Genomic DNA, 17,529 nt, shown 5'->3' on the forward strand with positions numbered 1-17,529 from the left:
AAGCCCACGCACAGCAATGAAGACCAAATGCAGCCAAAATTTAAATAAATTAATTAATTTTTAAAAAAGAAAGAAAAAGAACATACATTTGGTAACTGAAGAATACACACGGCTTGAAAAGAAAACCAATTAAAAAATTATAAAATATTTAGAAATGAATGACAATAAAAGCCTGACATAAAACTTGTGAGACATAAAACTTGTGGGATCTAACTAAAACAACAATTAGAGGAGGGATTTATAGCCTTAAGGGTACTTATTACAAAGCAAGAAAACAAAATTTAAGTGTTGCATATAAGAGGTAGAAAAATAAAAACTGAAGAGACAACAAAAGGGAAAGCAACTTTTCAAAAGCAAAATGAGAAGAGTAAAATGAAAAACAAAAGAAAATGAAGTTGATTATGGAAATCAAAACCCGACGTTCTGTTAAAGACAAATAAAATAGACAAACTCCTAGTAAGACTGATCAAGAAAATGATACACATAGGCAATGTTATAAATGGCAGAGGAGACACCAGATAGAATAAAAATGTTAGAAAACATCGGAGTACATAATGAACAACTTTATGCCAATACATTTGAAAACCTAGATAAAAGGTAATTTTTGACAAAATTACAAAACTTGGTCCAAAAAGAAGAGAAGTAGATGAACAATCATCAATGAACTTGAAAAGGTAGTATAGAAGACTGGCTCCAACTGCCAAAATGCCTAGACCGAGATAATTTTACTGGAGTGATACACAAAAAATGCGAAAAACAAAAAACAGAACAAAACTGTATCACACAAACTGCCCTGGAATGTGAGCAAGATAGAGTAGTCGATCCAACACATTCTATGAGGCTAGTCTAAACTTGACACCAAAATGAGAACAGCAGAATTAAAGAAAATGTCAGCTCCATCTATAGTACAAACATGGTTGCAAAAACTGAGTCTCCCAGTGTATCTTCCAGAAGAGGAAATTCAAATGGCTGCAAAATGTGTAGAAAGATGTTCAACCTTATTATTACTTGGAAATAAAAACAAAGAGATACCGATTTTCCCCCATAAGAATGACAAAACGTTGCCAAGGGTGAGAGGAGACCAGTATTCTGGTACGTATATGGTGGAGTTGTAAATATTATAGCTGCTCTGGAGAGCAATTTGGTGTTACTGAAATAGAAAAAGCTCATCTGTCAGCTCCACTTCTAGGAAATTAACTGGAGAAAGCTTCCCTTGGGCTCTTCAGGAGGTTTGCTGTCACAGTGTTGGCAATAGAGGAAAAAAAAGAAAACATCTTTAACAGGGAAATGAAAAAGCAAAATATTCACGTGCAATAGATAATTGTGTAACAGTAAAAAGGATGAATTGACTCAAGTATTTCCGCGGATGAATCTTAAAAGCATAGAATGGCGTGGGAAAAAAGCAAGATACAAAAGGATGCAACAGGATTAGCATTTATGCAAAATTGATGAAATGCATAATGGGAATAGTTTATATTTCCAATAGATAAATATATGCATATAAAAGTATTTTCTTTTTAAGGATTGGAAATATTATCACAAAACTGTTACTAGAGGGGCTCTAGGAAGGGGGAAGGGGTGTGGGATGAGGTCGAAAATAAAGAAGTCTTGAGGTTTATCTGTAATATGATAATCTTAAAATAATAAAACCATATATTCATATATAGAGTTTGTATAATTTTGCAAACATCCCCTTTAACAAAGGGGATAGAGGTAAATGTGCCAAAATCTTAACAGTGGTTAATGTTGGATGGTGGGAAAATGGATGACTGTCATTTTTCTTCTCTTTCTCTTTTCTGTATTTTTTTAAAATTTCTAATAGGAAGAGTGAAAATAAGAAAAAGAATGAAAACCACATTTTAATTTTTTAAAGTACATGGCAATAAAGGGAGAAGAAAGTAGAAAGGTTAAACCCTTTTCGTTTTTTCATGACAGTCCTCGTTAGCATCTGTTACTCACATAATTTGGAGATTCATTACATTTGAAGTTTGATCTGGTGGAGGTAATGGGTATGAATTTGTGGAGCAGAAAGGGAAAGTGATTCCCCTCTACTCATCCCTTATCTTAGAAGGATGGAGACAGCCCCCAAAGGTCAGCTTTAAAAATGATCCCTATTTAGAGTCCAACAGTGGACTGGGAAATGTGCATGTTGCTGGACAGTGTAGACTGTTCAATCTTCATAAAGGGCAATTTGGCTGTGCCCATGACGAGCCTAGACATATCATGTTCTTTGACCTCATAAGTCCACTTCTAGGAATCTGAGGACATAATCAGAGACTCACACAAAGGTTAATGTACAAAGAAGTGCATCATAGCCTTAATTCCATCAGAGGAAAATAGCAACAATTTAAATGTCTCCATATAATTAAAAAGGAGAATGGTTGGCATAAGTTAAAATTCTGCAGAACATTATGCAGCCTGAAAATCATGTTTTCAAAGAATACTTGAGGTCAGAAAAAAAACACGATGCAGAATATTTTCAGAGAAAGAGAAAACTAGAGAACTAGAAGAATATATACTAAAATATTATCGGTGGATATCCCTCATTGGGGGGATTACGGGTAAATGTTTTTTCGTGTCACTTTCTTATATTTTCCAACTTTTCTCGAAAAGCATGTCTTATATTCATGAGAAATATTATTTTTCAAAATAGAGTCTGTGATCATGAAGATTTTAGATATAATGAAATTGACACTATAAAAATTGGGATCTAGTTACAGCCATATTTATCTAGCATCATCCAAGATTTGTTATACAGAAAGGAATTTTCCATATAACTAGATTATCCCTTCATACACTAACATTTTAAAAGTTTTCTCTTTTCTGTATTAATAATTCTAAAATACTTATCTGCGATTTTAAGCCAATAACGACTTTTCTTGATGAGTACAGGGAAGCTTTTGAGGACAATTACTACTTCTAGGGCTTTTTGCCTTTGCATGAAATACCCCAAGTTTGTAACTGTAGCATCAGCTGTTTACAATATTTCCATCTTCTTCCCTCTGTCAAGCTACCAGCAGTCCTAACCTCTTCTTGTAATTGCCTTCTTTTAACGTCCCCTGGCCTGAGCAAATAAATGTTGGAAAAGTGGCAAATAATAATAAGAAAGCTAAATATTAGTAAAGTGAACACATTTAGAATTTGATACACCTACTTTCTCAGGCCTCTCTTTTGCCTGTGTCTGAGTGATTTTCAGATAAGATTCAAGGTCATAGTGATTTCCTAACTGACTTAAAAAGAAAACTTATCAAAGGTTGAATTCAGGGCAAGCTGATCAAAACTCCAAATCCAGCGTGGTCTCCAGTAAGCCTTTTGAGAGCTCTTGAATTGCAGTGACTGTTCTGATCACATAAGGAACATTCTACATTTGCTCTTCCAAGGTGGTCCATGTACTAGCAGCATCAGCATCACCTGGGAGCTTGTGGGACATCTCACAGCATGAGTCTGAGGCCCCACCCTGACCTACTGGAGCAGAATCTGCATTTTAACAAGATCCCCAGCTGAATCACGAGCACATCAAAGTTTGAGCAGGACTGATTTAGAAAACATTTAAATTTATTCACACGTCCCATGGCACAGGCTCTTAAAGGTTATTCCAACAAAAGCATTTTCTCTCTCTTTTTCTCACTGGGAACAGGTTGTAAATCATTTTCACTTTACATGTGTTTCTTTTAAAAGGAAGAAAAGTGGAGAATTCCTTCTCCATGGTTCTTCCTCATGGGTTCAGCAACCTCTTGGGACACTTTTATTCTGATTTGAAAATTATTAATTCCTTTGGGAATGATAGACAAATATTTCCAAATTGCTGCTTCTCTCTTTGTCCACAATACAGTGTTAGACATCAGGATTGGGGGAGGGGTGGGATGGGGAGATGAAAAACAAAAAACCCTACATATAGTATCTGACATGAATTAAGAGCTTAGTGAATATTATTTTTGTTCTGATGTTTCAAAAGTATTTTATTCTTTAGCACTTAATAAATTTTTGAAGTTTGAATCAATTATAATATGATCGAAAACATATATATACATATATATTGCCACCATCATCATAAAAATAGAGGTAAAATCATATTTTTAATCTCTTAATTAAAACTCACTTGAAAATAGATTTGGAAGCCAAGATTGAAAAGAATGTATCTAGTTGACTCATCAAATTTTTCATTTTCATTCAACTTTTGCATTCATCCTAGCAAATAACAAACAAAAAGCTGAAGAATCAACTCTTGCACTGAACAGGGATGAGAGCAGCTTGGGGGACCCAGCTGGCAGAAGCTATGAGGATGCAGTCAGGCTGCCATCCCTTTGGGGTTTCATGTCACCCATCTCAGGATTTGTACTGGAGGGAGAGAGCAGCTGATTGGCCCCAGTCAGGTTTTATGTCCCACCCAAGGCAGAGGTGAGTGGACAACTTGATTGACAGTTTCACCAAAAAGGAAGGAGGGGTCATCCATCCAAACAAAATTGGTGCACTGTTACAATAGAAAGGGAGGGTGCATGCAGGTGGGCAAAAACACACACCTGCTCCAGAGCTGATCCAAATACCCAAGTATTCAGGGTGGACATAATCGAGAGGTTTTAAAGAGGTGACATTCAAGATGAGCCTTGAGGATGGGATAAACGTGATGAGGAGGAAACCGAATCTAGGCCAAGTGTGGATGCAGGGGTAGTATCATCTGCAAGAAAGAGGAGACTAGTTGAGTCTGACTAGAAGTGATTTTCACTTACTTTTTCACCCCATCTTGCCAGCTTGTCTTTGCTCCACTGGGTGTCAGTTCAGGAGACACAAGCGGGTGGAGGCTGGTGGGAATGGCTCACCCTCCAACACGAGTTGGGCACCTTGGTCTTCTGTGTTGACTGAGATTCTCAGTTCTCCTCCACATGGCCTCTCCTGGGGCTCACTTACACTGCCTCGGGCGCAGTGGTCTCAGCGCGGTTGGATTGCTTATCCCGTGGCTTAGGGCTACTGAGGATGTAACAGTGGAATCTGCTGGGCCGTCTTGACCCAGACTGACAGCATCAGGCCCTCTGCAATCGAAGAATTAAAGTATTTGACAGGACCCGTGCAGGTTCAGAGTGGGAGGGGGCTGCACAAGACTGTGGATCCTGGGAGATAGGCTCCATTGGGGGCCGTCTTTGGAGACCAGCTACCATGGAGGACATACCTACTCTTGGCCGTCTTACTCCCAGCCTCCAGCATAAGGTATGTGGTGAGAAGTGGGTAACATTGCAAGAAAGATGAGTGCAGTGAGGTCGTCTAGGCCTCAAATGTCAGCCTAAAGAGTTTAAACTTCTAAACCATAAACGAGGGAATTCCCTGGCGGTTCAGTGGTTAGGACTCTGTGCTTTCACTGCTGTGGGCCCGGGTTCAATCCCTGGTCGGGGAACTAAGATCCCAGAAGCCACATGGCATGGCCAAAAATGTTAAATTAAATAAAATAATAAAAAATAAAACATAAATGAAAATGATGGTGCTGGTTGGGGGGAGGGGGCAGGGCGAGCAGAGGTCTTTCTCTTCATGGGCCTCTTTCCAGGTTTCCTCTGTATGTCTTATTGGTCAAAACTGAATCACATCACCACCTCTTGGTGCAAAGGAGCCCAGGAAAGTGAGAATCTGTCAAAGAGGGTTAGGACTGCTGTTTCTGGCTTCAGTCAGTCATGATTCATTCTTTAGGCATGGGCCATGGCAGCTTGAATGAAGTGAGAGAGAAGAAGGGGTGCTGGGTAGGCTATAATACAGGGGCTACGACCAGCAACAAAAAGCAATTTGTTGCTTTAGTTCATATGAGAGGGAGTTAGGGCCTGGACAAGGGCAGAAGCAGCAGGGAGAGGGAAATAGGGCAGATGTGAAAATGAATCCAGGAGTGGAGTGGGCAGACCATGGTGGCTTACAGCTGTCTTTCATGAGAGAGAAGGGGAAAGAGAGAGACCGACAGACGGGGGGAGGTCAAAGATGGTGACATCATTTCCAGCTTGCTTAATTGGATGGTGACACCATTAACTGAGGCTGAGAACACAGAAGGAGAAGTAAAGTTGGAGAAAGATGATGAGTTGGTCTTAGGCATGGAGTTTGAGAGGTCTGAGAGATAGCAACAGGGGAAACGCACACAGATGGGGATCGTGAAACACTGGGACACGGAGGACTGGCAGGGCCGGATGTAGAGACAGAATTATCAACATAGAGTTGTGGTCAAAACCACACTATCAAATTATGTCTCTGTTTGTACAAGAATGCACATCTCAATACTCATAGAGCTTCCTTCTGGGAAGAGGGATTGGGCGGGTCGGGGGTGGGGGACTAGATCCAGGGGAAAACATTCACTGACTTTACATCCTTATGCATGGTTGAAGCTTTGATCACGGGCACGTATGTATCCGATAAGGGAAAAGTAAGTTTGTAAATGAGCTGAACAAGGAGAGTGCTAGAGGGAAAAGAAGAGGACGTGGTGAATGATCCAATTTAGAGGGAAGAAGAAAGGAAAGAGAAAAAGGTGATTAGAGAGTCTGGGTGGAATCTTATAAATCAACACAGGAGAACATTTGAGGAAGAGTCTGTGTGGAATCTTATAAATCAACACAGGAGAACATTTGAGGAAGAACATTTCAGGAATAACATTTGAGGAAGAAGAAAGGAAAGAGAAAAAGGTGATTAGAGAGTCTGTGTGGAATCTTATAAATCAACACAGGAGAACATTTGAGGAAGAACGGGCAGCTGCAGAGGTTGGGGAGACTGCGTGGGACCTGGAGAAAGAAGGCCTTTGTGTTGAAGCTGCCATTGTGACCCTACAAAGTTCTGTAAGTGTGGAGATGAAATATAGTCACACACACAGAACTGTGGTGACATAAAGAGAGAACACGGCAGCTCAAGAAAGCGCTGGAGACAAGTGCTGCCACAGAAATGATATTTCTTAACTATAGCAGACCTATCACATCCTTAAAATGTATGATCCCCCCCTCCTCAAAAATTTTAGCTAGTTTTTGACCTATGGGACTCCCACACCAAGTGTTAAATAAACCTGTACAAGGCACACACCAGTTATTGCTGTAACATCCTGCATCACCATGGGACCAGTAGTTGTGGTGTAGATAGGTTGTGCATCTGTCTTTCCCACGAAATTTTTTCTAGTCACAAAATTAACCAGAAACAAGAGAAACATAACCCCTGTCTCCCCACCGACCCCTTTTCTCAGCAAAAGAGAGACAAAGTTTCCAATACAATAAAATGAATAACGTACGGAAACTAAGTTAGAAATAGTCATAACAAGGTGATGATAGGTAATGGTTTCTTTGCCCATCCATGACAGGCTGACCCCCATGTTACAATTCTGATTATGGGATGCCCCCGGATAAAATGAACAAGGCTGTGTGATCAGATTGAGCACAAACCAAGCCCGAGGAATCTGGATTATTCACTTGTGAGTGGTTCCTCCCTTCCGTCTGTATTTTCTTTTGCTGTGCGTCCACCCACTCTCCTATGGACACACTGTAGAACTGCCCATGAGGCCAACACACGTACTAGTGGACCAAGAAGCATCACCCATCTATGACCTCGATTGGCAGTCAGCTCTTGTGCTAATGTGAATCTGGGTGGGGGAGTGGAGGCTGGAGTGTAGAGGGTGTTCATTGAAAGGGCCCCAGGAGTCGCACTGCCACTTCCTTTCAACAGTTACTGAGCATAAATTTCTGTAATAATGTATTCAATGGAATACTTTCAGCTGCTCATACCAGAATCCCCAACTCAAAGTAGCCCTCATAATAAGGACATTTCAGATCCAATTTAACAAAGTGTTCTAAGATAGGAAGTTCCAGAGTTGGGGCAGCAACTCAACAATGTCATGGGGCTTCCCTGGTGGCGCAGTGGTTAAGAATCCACCTGCCAATGCAGGGGAGACGGGTTCGATTCCTGGTCTGGGAAGATCCCACATGCCATGGAGCAACAAAGCCCGTGAGCCACAACTACGGAAGCCCGCACGCCTAGAGCTCATACCCCGCAACAAGAGAAGCCACTGCAATGAGAAGCCCATGCACTGCAACCAAGAGTAGCCCCAGCTCCCCACAAATAGAGAAAGCCCGTGCACAGCAACAAAGACCCAACTCAGCCAAAAATTAATTAATTAATTAATTACTTTTAAAAAAGATGTCATCAGGGCCCCTGACCCTTGCATCTTTCTGCTCTGACATTTTCAGCATGTTGACTTTTATCCTTGCCTCTGCCCCCGTGGTCACAAGATGGCTGCCACAGCTCCAAGCGTCACCTCTCTCTATGATACTGTCCAAGGTCTCTATCTCACTGTCTTTTTATCAGAGAGGAAAATCTTTCCCAGAAGCCTCTTGCACACTTTTGTTCAAGTCCTGTTGCCCAAGATTGGGGCACAGGCTCCTGTCCCAGCTGCAAGCAAGGCTGGGAAGATGAGTACTTTGCACTTTCAGTCTCTAAAGTGGAAAAAAAGGAGCTGGGAATGACTGTTGGGTAGGCAACCAAACACCCACAACAAGTAACAATAATAAGAATAACAAGTAAAAATAGCAGCTAATATTAATTGAGTTATTGGTACCCGACAGGCACTGTTCTAAGGAATTAATATGCATTACCTTTGTTCATCCCAACCAAACTACTATAAGATTGGGCCCATTTTACTGAGGCTCAGAGAAGTTTAAAAAACTTGCCTCAGTGACACAATGAGAAAGCCCACTCTTGAGCATTTGGAGACCAAGGTCAGTGAGACTGTTCTTGACCTCAGAAGACTCACAGTTCAGAGAAAGGTCCAGGCCAGGAAATAAATCACTGTAACGTGGTGAGTAAGCGCTGATACATGTGTAACAGGGTATGAGTTAGTAAGAAACTGTCTGGCCTCGGTATCCCTTGCCCGCCCCCCCCAGGCAAGCAAGACCATGCTGTGTTTCCAGTGAAAACTCCCAGGGAAGAAGGGAACAGAGGGAAGAGCTTGGGGGAGATGGGCAGAAGCAGCGAGTTCCTCAACTGGGAGGAGGGGGTGCGGGCCTTTGGGGATTGTGTGACGATGCCATGCTGCCTCATGGTGCACAGGGAGGTGACAGGATCCCCTCTGTGGTGCCTTTTGTAGATCAGAGCCCAGAGGGTTCTCCGTAAGTGTCTGCACTGCATACATGCCTCCACCCTCTGTCTCAACCTGGAGGCTGGGAGAGTCCAAGCAGCTACTTAGAGTAATTTGTTATACTCTGGGGCATGAGGTCTCGGCACCAGACAACTTTATTTGGAACAACAAATTCCTGTGGCGTTTCGTTCATCCAAAGAGAGAGCCAGCTTGACTTTACAGCTGCTTGCGCAGATAGATGGAAATGCCAAAAAAGGAATCACTGCCTCTGCTGTAGGAGAAGGAATCCAGAAAAATCGCCACAGAGGAGGTGCAGGTGAAGCAGAGTACTGAAGGACGAATAGGAGTTTCACCAGGGGAACAAGAGAGGGAAAAACATCTATGGAAAAGCAAAGAGGTATGAAAGGCATTGCTCCTCTCCGGGACTGTGAATATTCTGAGCGTTGGGCAAATGGTGCAGAGCTCAGGTGATGACTCTGGTAAAGAAGACACCAGGGTTTTGTCTTGAGCTCCAAGACCGTGGGTAGGTAAGCCCAGCTCTTAAAATTGCAGAAATGACTTTGAATGAGGGCTTCCAAACTTGCACTTTGAAGTAGAAGAACATTTTTTTTATGCATGAACACCTCTACAAATTGAAATTAACTGTAACTCCAATATAAAAATCACATATAATAGAGATACATTTTTCCTTGACCACAACTGTCTTGAAGTTAGGAAACATGATTTTAGTAATAAATTAAATTAAGCCTGAACCTGTATGCCCAGTGACAAGGCTGGTGAGAAAGCTAATCTCTGTCAGAATGGGAGAACTTTTTCCCATCCAGCATCGAGTGAAAATCCAGGGTCCAATCCAGTCCAGATGGTGGATGAGAGCCTTGTGGTTTTCACCCACCCAGATGACTTCGAGAACGCTGACTGCCTTCTGCTGTCACCTCAAGCGGGCTCTCTGATGCAGGAGACAGGATTCTGTCCGTGGTCCAGCTTCCCTGGGGACAGCAGACAGCTATTTCCCTCTGAGCTGGGCACAGGCTCCAGCTACTGCCCAGGACCTCCAACTGGCCCTGGTCCCAGAGTGGGGAACCCGCCTAGCTCTGCTCACTTCTGGAGGCCCCAGTCTCCCCAGGCTCTCTCAGATTAAACCCTAAGTGCCTTAACCTGGTCTAAAGCAGTGTTTTTCAAACTGCAGGTCACGACCCATCAGTAGCTTATAAAATCAATTTAGTGGGTCATGACCTCTAATGCTTTAATTATTAATTTATTATTTAAGATCTGAAGGGTGAAATGACTCACTATTTTTTTGTGTAATTAATTGTTTGTTTTGGTCATGCGTACATTTATTTATTTTTATCAATCGCTTAATATCTTTTTGATGTTTTTGCCAAACATCTGATACTGAACTTATTCAAACATACCAAGAAGATATGAATACACATATTCCCACCATCTAGATTCTACCATTAATACATATTTTAAAAAATTTTAGATTAAGGTATAATTTACTTACAGTAAGATTCACCTACTTTAGTGCACAGTTCTGTGAGTTTTGACCAATACAGTCAAGCAGCCACTACCACAATCACGATTCAGAGCAGTGCCTTCAATCCAAAAAATTCTCCCCTGCCCCTTTGCAGTGACCCAGCTTCCCACCCCGTCCCTGGCAATCACTGGTCTAGTTTCTCTCCCTAGAGTCTGTCATATAAACAGAGTCATACAGTAGGTAGCATTTTCAGTCTGGCTTCTTTCATAACACATAGTACTTTGGAGATTTTTCCACAGTGTTGTGTGTATCAGAAGATTCTTCCTTTTTATTGTGGAATAGCATTCCATCATATGGATGTACTGAGGTTCATTTATTCATTCACCAGCTGGGGGACGTCTAGTTTTTGGCAGTTACAAATAAAGTCACTGTAAACATTTGCAGACAGATTGCTGTGTGAACCTGAGTTTTCATTTCTCCAGGATAAATACCTCAGAGTGGAAAAGTGGGTCGTATAGTAGAACATGTTTTACTTTATAAGAAACTGTCCAATTATTTTCCAAATGACTATATCAATTTGCATTCCCACCAGAAGGTGTGAGAATTCCTGTTGTTTCAATCCTCACTATCACTTGGAATTGTGATATATTTAAAAAAAATTAATATAAAAATATGAGCCATTCTAATATGTGTGTTGAGGTATCTCGTTGTGATTTTCATTTCTAAACCCCTAATGACATGATGCTGAGCATCTTTTCACGTGTTTATTTGCTATATGTCTATATTTATTGGTAAAATGTCTGTTCAAGTCTTTTGCCCATTTTTAGGAATTGAGTTGTTTTTTATTGCATTTTAGAGTTCTTTATATTATAGATACAAGTCCTTTATTAGATACATAGTTTGCAAATATTTTCTTACCATCTGTGGCTTGCCTCTTTATTTCCTTAGTAGTATCTTTTGAAAAGCAGAAGTGTTTAATTTTGGTGAAGTGCAATTTATCAATTGTTTCATTTATGTCTACATTAACATTTTTAAACAGCTTTATTGAGATAAAATCCATAAACCATGCAATTCAGCCATTTAAAGTGTATAATTTAATTGCTTTACTATATTCACAGATCCGTGCAAACCATCACCACAATCAATTTTAGAACCTTTTCATTACCCCAAGAAGAAACCCTGTACTCCTTAACCATCAGTCTCCTGCTGTCTCATCCCCACCTCCAACCCTGGGCAACATAATCTACTTTCTGGCTCTTCAGATTTGTCTATTTTGGAACTTCCGTATATACTAAATAGAATCACACAACATGTGATCCTTCACAGATGGCTTCTTTCACTTGGCACAATGTCTTCAAGGTTTATCCATGTTGTAGCTTGTATCAGTGCTTCATTTCTTTTTATTCCCAAATAATATTCCCTCGTATGAATAGGGCACATTTTATTTATCCACTCTTAGTGGATGAACATTTGTGTTGTTTCCACCTTTTGGGGATTATGCATAATGCCGTTGTGTGCAAGTTTTTGTTGTTTACATATTCTAGATACAAGTCTCTTATCGGATATATGATTTTGAAAAATTTTCTTCAATTCTGGGGATTATCTTTTCACTTTCTTAATGGTGTCCTTTAAAGCCCCAAAGCTTTTAAATTTGATGATGTCAAACTTACTTATTCTTTTTTCTTTTGTTGATTGTGTTTTTTGTGTCATAGCTCAGAAATCATTGTCTAGTCCAAGGTCAGGAAAATTTATATCCATGTATTCTTCTAAGAGTTTTATAGTTTAACTCTTCCATTTAGGTCTTAGATCCATTTTGAGTTAATTTTTGTATATGATGTGAGGTAAGGATCCAACTTCATTCTTTTGTCTTTTTGGGTTCTTAAAAAAATATTTATTTATTTAGGCTGCACTGGGTCTCAGCTGCAGCACTCGGGATCCCCGTCACGGCATGCGGGATCCCTCAGTTGAGTCATGCAGACTTCTTAGTTGCGGCATGCAGAGTCTTTAGTTGCAGCATTCAGACTCTTTTAGTTGTGGCATTGCGAACTCCCAGTCACAGCATGCATGTGGGATCCAGCTCCCCGACCAGGGACCTAACCCAGGTCTCCCACGGTGGGAGCGTGGAACCTCACGTGCTGGACCATCAGGGAAGTCCCCAACTTTATTCTTTTGTATGTAAATATCCAGTTATTCCAGCACCATTTATTGAAAAGGCTGGCCTTTCCTCATTGAATTGTCTTGACATGTGTTAATAGTTTTTTATATTTGCTTTATCACGTATCTGTAAATATTTCCATTCCTCTATCCATCCACCAATCTATTTTATTTTTTGATGCATTTCAAAAAGTGAGTTGCCAACACCAGAATATTTTCTTCTAACACTTCAGCCTGCATATCATCAACTACAGTTCTCTAATTGCCCACAATTTTTTTCCTTTTGATATAAAATGTACATACAATGAAATACACAAATCTTAAGTGTACCACTTGATGAGTTTTGACAAATGCATTCACCTGTGCAATGCAAATTCCTTAGCAAGATATAGAACATCAACACCACCCCAGAAAGTTCCCTCCCATGCATTTATTTTTATGTATTTATTTTTGACAAATGCATGTGTCCATGTAAGCACCACCCTAATCAAGATGCAGAATATTTTCATCTCCTAAGAAAGCTCTCTTTCACTTCTTTGCTTTTAATCTTGCCTCACCCCATCTGCAGCCCAGACAGCCACTGACCTAATTTATACCACTGTAGATTAGATTAGTCTTGTCTGTTACAGAATTGCATATAAATGAAATCATACGATGTGTACTATTTTGTGATAAGCTTATTTCACCCCTGACCAACATTTGAAAAACAAAATAGAACAGAATACAACATTTCAGAATGAATGGCAAGTCGCAGTGCAAAATATTGCTTTGTTGATCTTTGTTTCACACATGCATGCACACACGTGTGCATGTGCATGTGTGTGTGTGATTGTACCGGGCCAGAATAGAAAATGCATTTCTTACTGTGGGTTGTAATCAAAAAGATTTAAAAGCTACTATTCTCCTGGACCAGAACCCTGTGTTTCTTTTCCAACTGTCTTGTCATTCTCCCTGTCCCCTCAGCTTTTTTTTATCTCATATCAATTACCCCAGTAGTTGGTCTCCTCTTAATAACCTTGCAAATTCTGTTTCTTCCCCTGGGTCACTCTCCCCACCTCGTCCCACTCACGTTTAAACTGGAGAACGCCTACTCACCCATCAGATGTTCCACATTTGGCCCTTCCTCCAGAAAACTTCTGTTTTCATGCTTCCCTCTCAGAACTGGTATAACATTGTACCCTAATTACTTGGTCATGCTTTCCTCCAGCTGACCATAAGCTCTTTGGGGACCGGGACCATGTCTTATTCGCCTTTGCAGTCCCTAGCTCCTAGGATGTGATGACATATAATAGGCATCAATAAATATACACTGAATGAATGAATAAACCCCAGGGTTCTGGGTGACAGGGTTTTAAATAAACCAGCCTGTTTTTTCCCAAGGCCCCATTCCTGCATATTTTATTGTCCTGTATATCTCTGATTTCTTAACCATCATTTTTTATAACCTCCTTCAATCACCCTGAGACTTTAGCCTTTCAACTTTCTTCTCTCCATGCCCCATACTAGTCCTTTCATCCTTGTAACTTCCTTCCAGACATGCTGAGGCAAACAACTGTCTTTATGAGGATGACATAATAGCCTTATCTTTTTTTATTTTTATTTTTGTAATAGCCGTATCTTTGTGACCTCTGTCCCAGAATGGCCCCGCATCTTCCAAAATAACGCTAATTCTGTGACTGTGGATATGGGAGTGGGTGTGTAGGGTGTGAATGCACATGTGCATGGAGAGATGGTCATAGGCAGGAGAGTCATTGGCTCATTTTGGTCTGGGTCTTGCCCTCAAGGCAAAGAAGCCCACTGATATACCTCCCAGATAGAATCCCAGAGAGGAAGTATAGCAGAGTGGTCAAGGGCACAGGCTGTGGAGTAGGAGGGATATTGGGTATTGTGCATTTTTACCACTTGCTAGCTGTGAGATCTTGGGCAAGTTACTTAATCTCTCTGAGCTTCAACATCTTCGTCTATAAAATGGGGATACACAGTGTTGTTTGAAGATTAAATGGGACAATTAATTATATGGCACTGGGCACATGGCAAGTTTCCAAGGAATGGAAATGAGTCCAGTCTGGAGGAATGACATTTCCCAAGAGGTATGTCTGAGTGTCCGAAGGAGAAGAGAAAAGACCCAGCCAGAGGTAAGCTGAGTTAAAGACCAAAGACACAGATGGCACTCAAGGACCAGCAAAAGGCCACTCAGGGAACACAGAGACATCACAGGAAAGCATTGGACGTGGAGCCCCAGTGTGCCGAGAGCTGGTTTCCACGTTCTTTAACTGTCTGGGCTTCAGCTTCTCCTTGGTCACTTCCTGCTGGGCAGTCGAGGGTGACTCACCGAAGCTCTGTAGGTCTCAGCCACGTCAACGATCCCACAGTCCACGCCTTCATTCACTCACTCACTCAGCAGGTGCTCTGTGGGTGCTGGAAATACAAGACTGTTGTTTGTAGCTGTATCCCAGTACATAGTACAGTGCCTGGCACATAGTAGGTGCTCAATAAATATTGGTTCACAGAGTAAATGAACAAGACAGACAGAGTCACAGCCCGCAAAGAACTCACATCTAATAGAGAAAACAAGCACAAAATCACAAGGTGCCCAAAACTCCTGAACAAGCACATTGGGTAAGTGGCCACAGGCATACAGAGGAGGTACCCTGTCTGGGAAGCTCAAGACCTCTCCACTGAGGACATGTCAGGCCTTCAAAAAAGATGGTGGTTTCTGCAGGCTGAGGAATGCAAGAAGAGCACAGCCAGCCCAGGGAACAGAGATGGAGAAGGGGAAGCTCATATTATTAATCACTTACTATGGGCCGGAAATTTTATATTTGCTTTTTCACTCTTGGAAAGGATTAGGATTTATCCACAATGAAACAGGAAGACACTGCCACTTGCCATGCCTAGAATCCTTCTGCCTCTTGCTCTCCCCTCTGCTGGGCCTCAGCTCTCATGTGCATTATTGCAACACCCTAGCTGGTCACCAGCCGTGTCTCCCTCAGATTCACCATCCATGCAGCTGCCAGAGGGATTGTTCTATAACCCATGGTTGAACCTCTCTTGCCTTGGTTTGGAATCCTTTGACGCTCCACATCACCTGGGGCTGGTGTTCAAGACCTTTTGTAATATGGCCCCAAGCTGCATTGCTGGCCCCAGCCCGGCACTCCCTGAGATATACTTGTACACCTCCACCCCTTGCTCGTGCTGCTTTTTCTGCCTGGGTGCCCACCTTCCCTCTTGTCTCCTTCAGAATGCTGCCCTACCTTCCACTGCAGCTCATTCCTCTTCAGAGATGCACTCAGGACCCATTTCGGATGCCTCCCTCCCTGGTAGTCCCCACGCTTCCTGCTTGTAGCCTTTTACCCCTGATCACAATCTGGTTGTACTCAATTTGACTACTATCTCTTGAGTCCTCATTGCTCTGAGCTACAGATCAACCTCAGGGGAAGAGAAATAAGCCAAGTAAGGCTGGGTCTTCACCCTTGGGAAGCCCGCTGTCTGATGGGAGGGTCCCCTGAGAGTCCTGTGGTCAAATTAGCTTTTAAAGGTTGGAAGCCTGTTTCCTTTAACCCAGTGGTTCCATGTCTGGGGCCACCACCACTTCCCACCCCACTTTGCATTTGGCAAAGTCTGGAGACATTTTGGTTGCTACAACAGGCAGGAGGCTTCTGGAATCTAGTGGGTAGGGGCCAAGAATGCTGCTAAACATCTTACAATGCATGGGACACCTCCCCACAACAAAGACTTATCCAGCTCAAAATGTCAATAGCGCCAAGGTTGAGAAACTCTGGTTTAACCATTAAGCAATGAGGAGTCACAGGGAGATTCTCAACCAAAAGAGAGAGAGATTTAACTTTGTGAATTCTGACAGCTGAGTCCGTGGTGGCCTGGAGGAAGGCAACCCTGGAGACAGTATAATTCAGGCCTTTTTTTCCTTTGTCCCGGGACATCAGTGAAGTAAGCAGGCAGGAGTGTACTGGTCTTCAGCCAGGAACACTAAGCTCTGTGTACATTCCTCCCAGATGGCAAATCAAGCATATTGCAACAAGCGCAGTGTTGCAACGTCAGTTAGGCTCCTGAGAGGAGCTTCTCTCTCCTGAGGAAGTGTGCTCACTCAGTACTCACCAGCTATGCAATCTCGAGCAAGTATCTTACCCTCTCTGTGTCTTTTCCCCAACTGTAAATGGACCTAATCATAGTACCTAATTCCAAGAGTTTTTGTAAGGATTAATTAATATATGACAAGAGCCTACAACAGAGTCTGGTACATAGGGCCACACTACTACGTAAATGTCAGCTCTCAACATCATCCTCTCATCACTACCACCATCACCACCACCATCCTTATCATTATCATCAACTTCAACACCCCCACCACTATCATCATCAACATCCCCTGCACCACCACCATGATTATCCCCACCAGCACCATCACCGTCATCATCATCACCATCATCATCATCACCACCGTCATCATCATTCCTTTCTTTTAGAAGAAAGCCTGTTTATCGAACCTGCGCTACCTGAGGTTTGATTGGATGTCATTCTGCCCCAAGGGTGGTAGCAAAAGGGATCAGCCCTCAGCCCCGTTGACACAGTCTGCTGGCTATGTCCACAGAGCTTGGTTCAGGGTTGTCATCAATCCCTTGGTCCTCACCCCCCAAAACCAGGTGAGCCAGGCCAGCTTGGAGGCCCCAGATGGCTCCAACTCTTGAAATAAACCCCCTGGATCTGCTCTGTTCAAAACTGCAAAATGACAAAAAGTCAAAATTTCTCCTGTGGAGAAATGGTGTCTGGAGGTAGACCACAGCTGCTGCGGTTCAGCTGTTCAAAG

Source organism: Stenella coeruleoalba, assembly GCF_951394435.1.
Source record: "Stenella coeruleoalba genome assembly, chromosome: 15".
NCBI classification, from domain to species: Eukaryota; Metazoa; Chordata; class Mammalia; order Artiodactyla; family Delphinidae; genus Stenella; species Stenella coeruleoalba.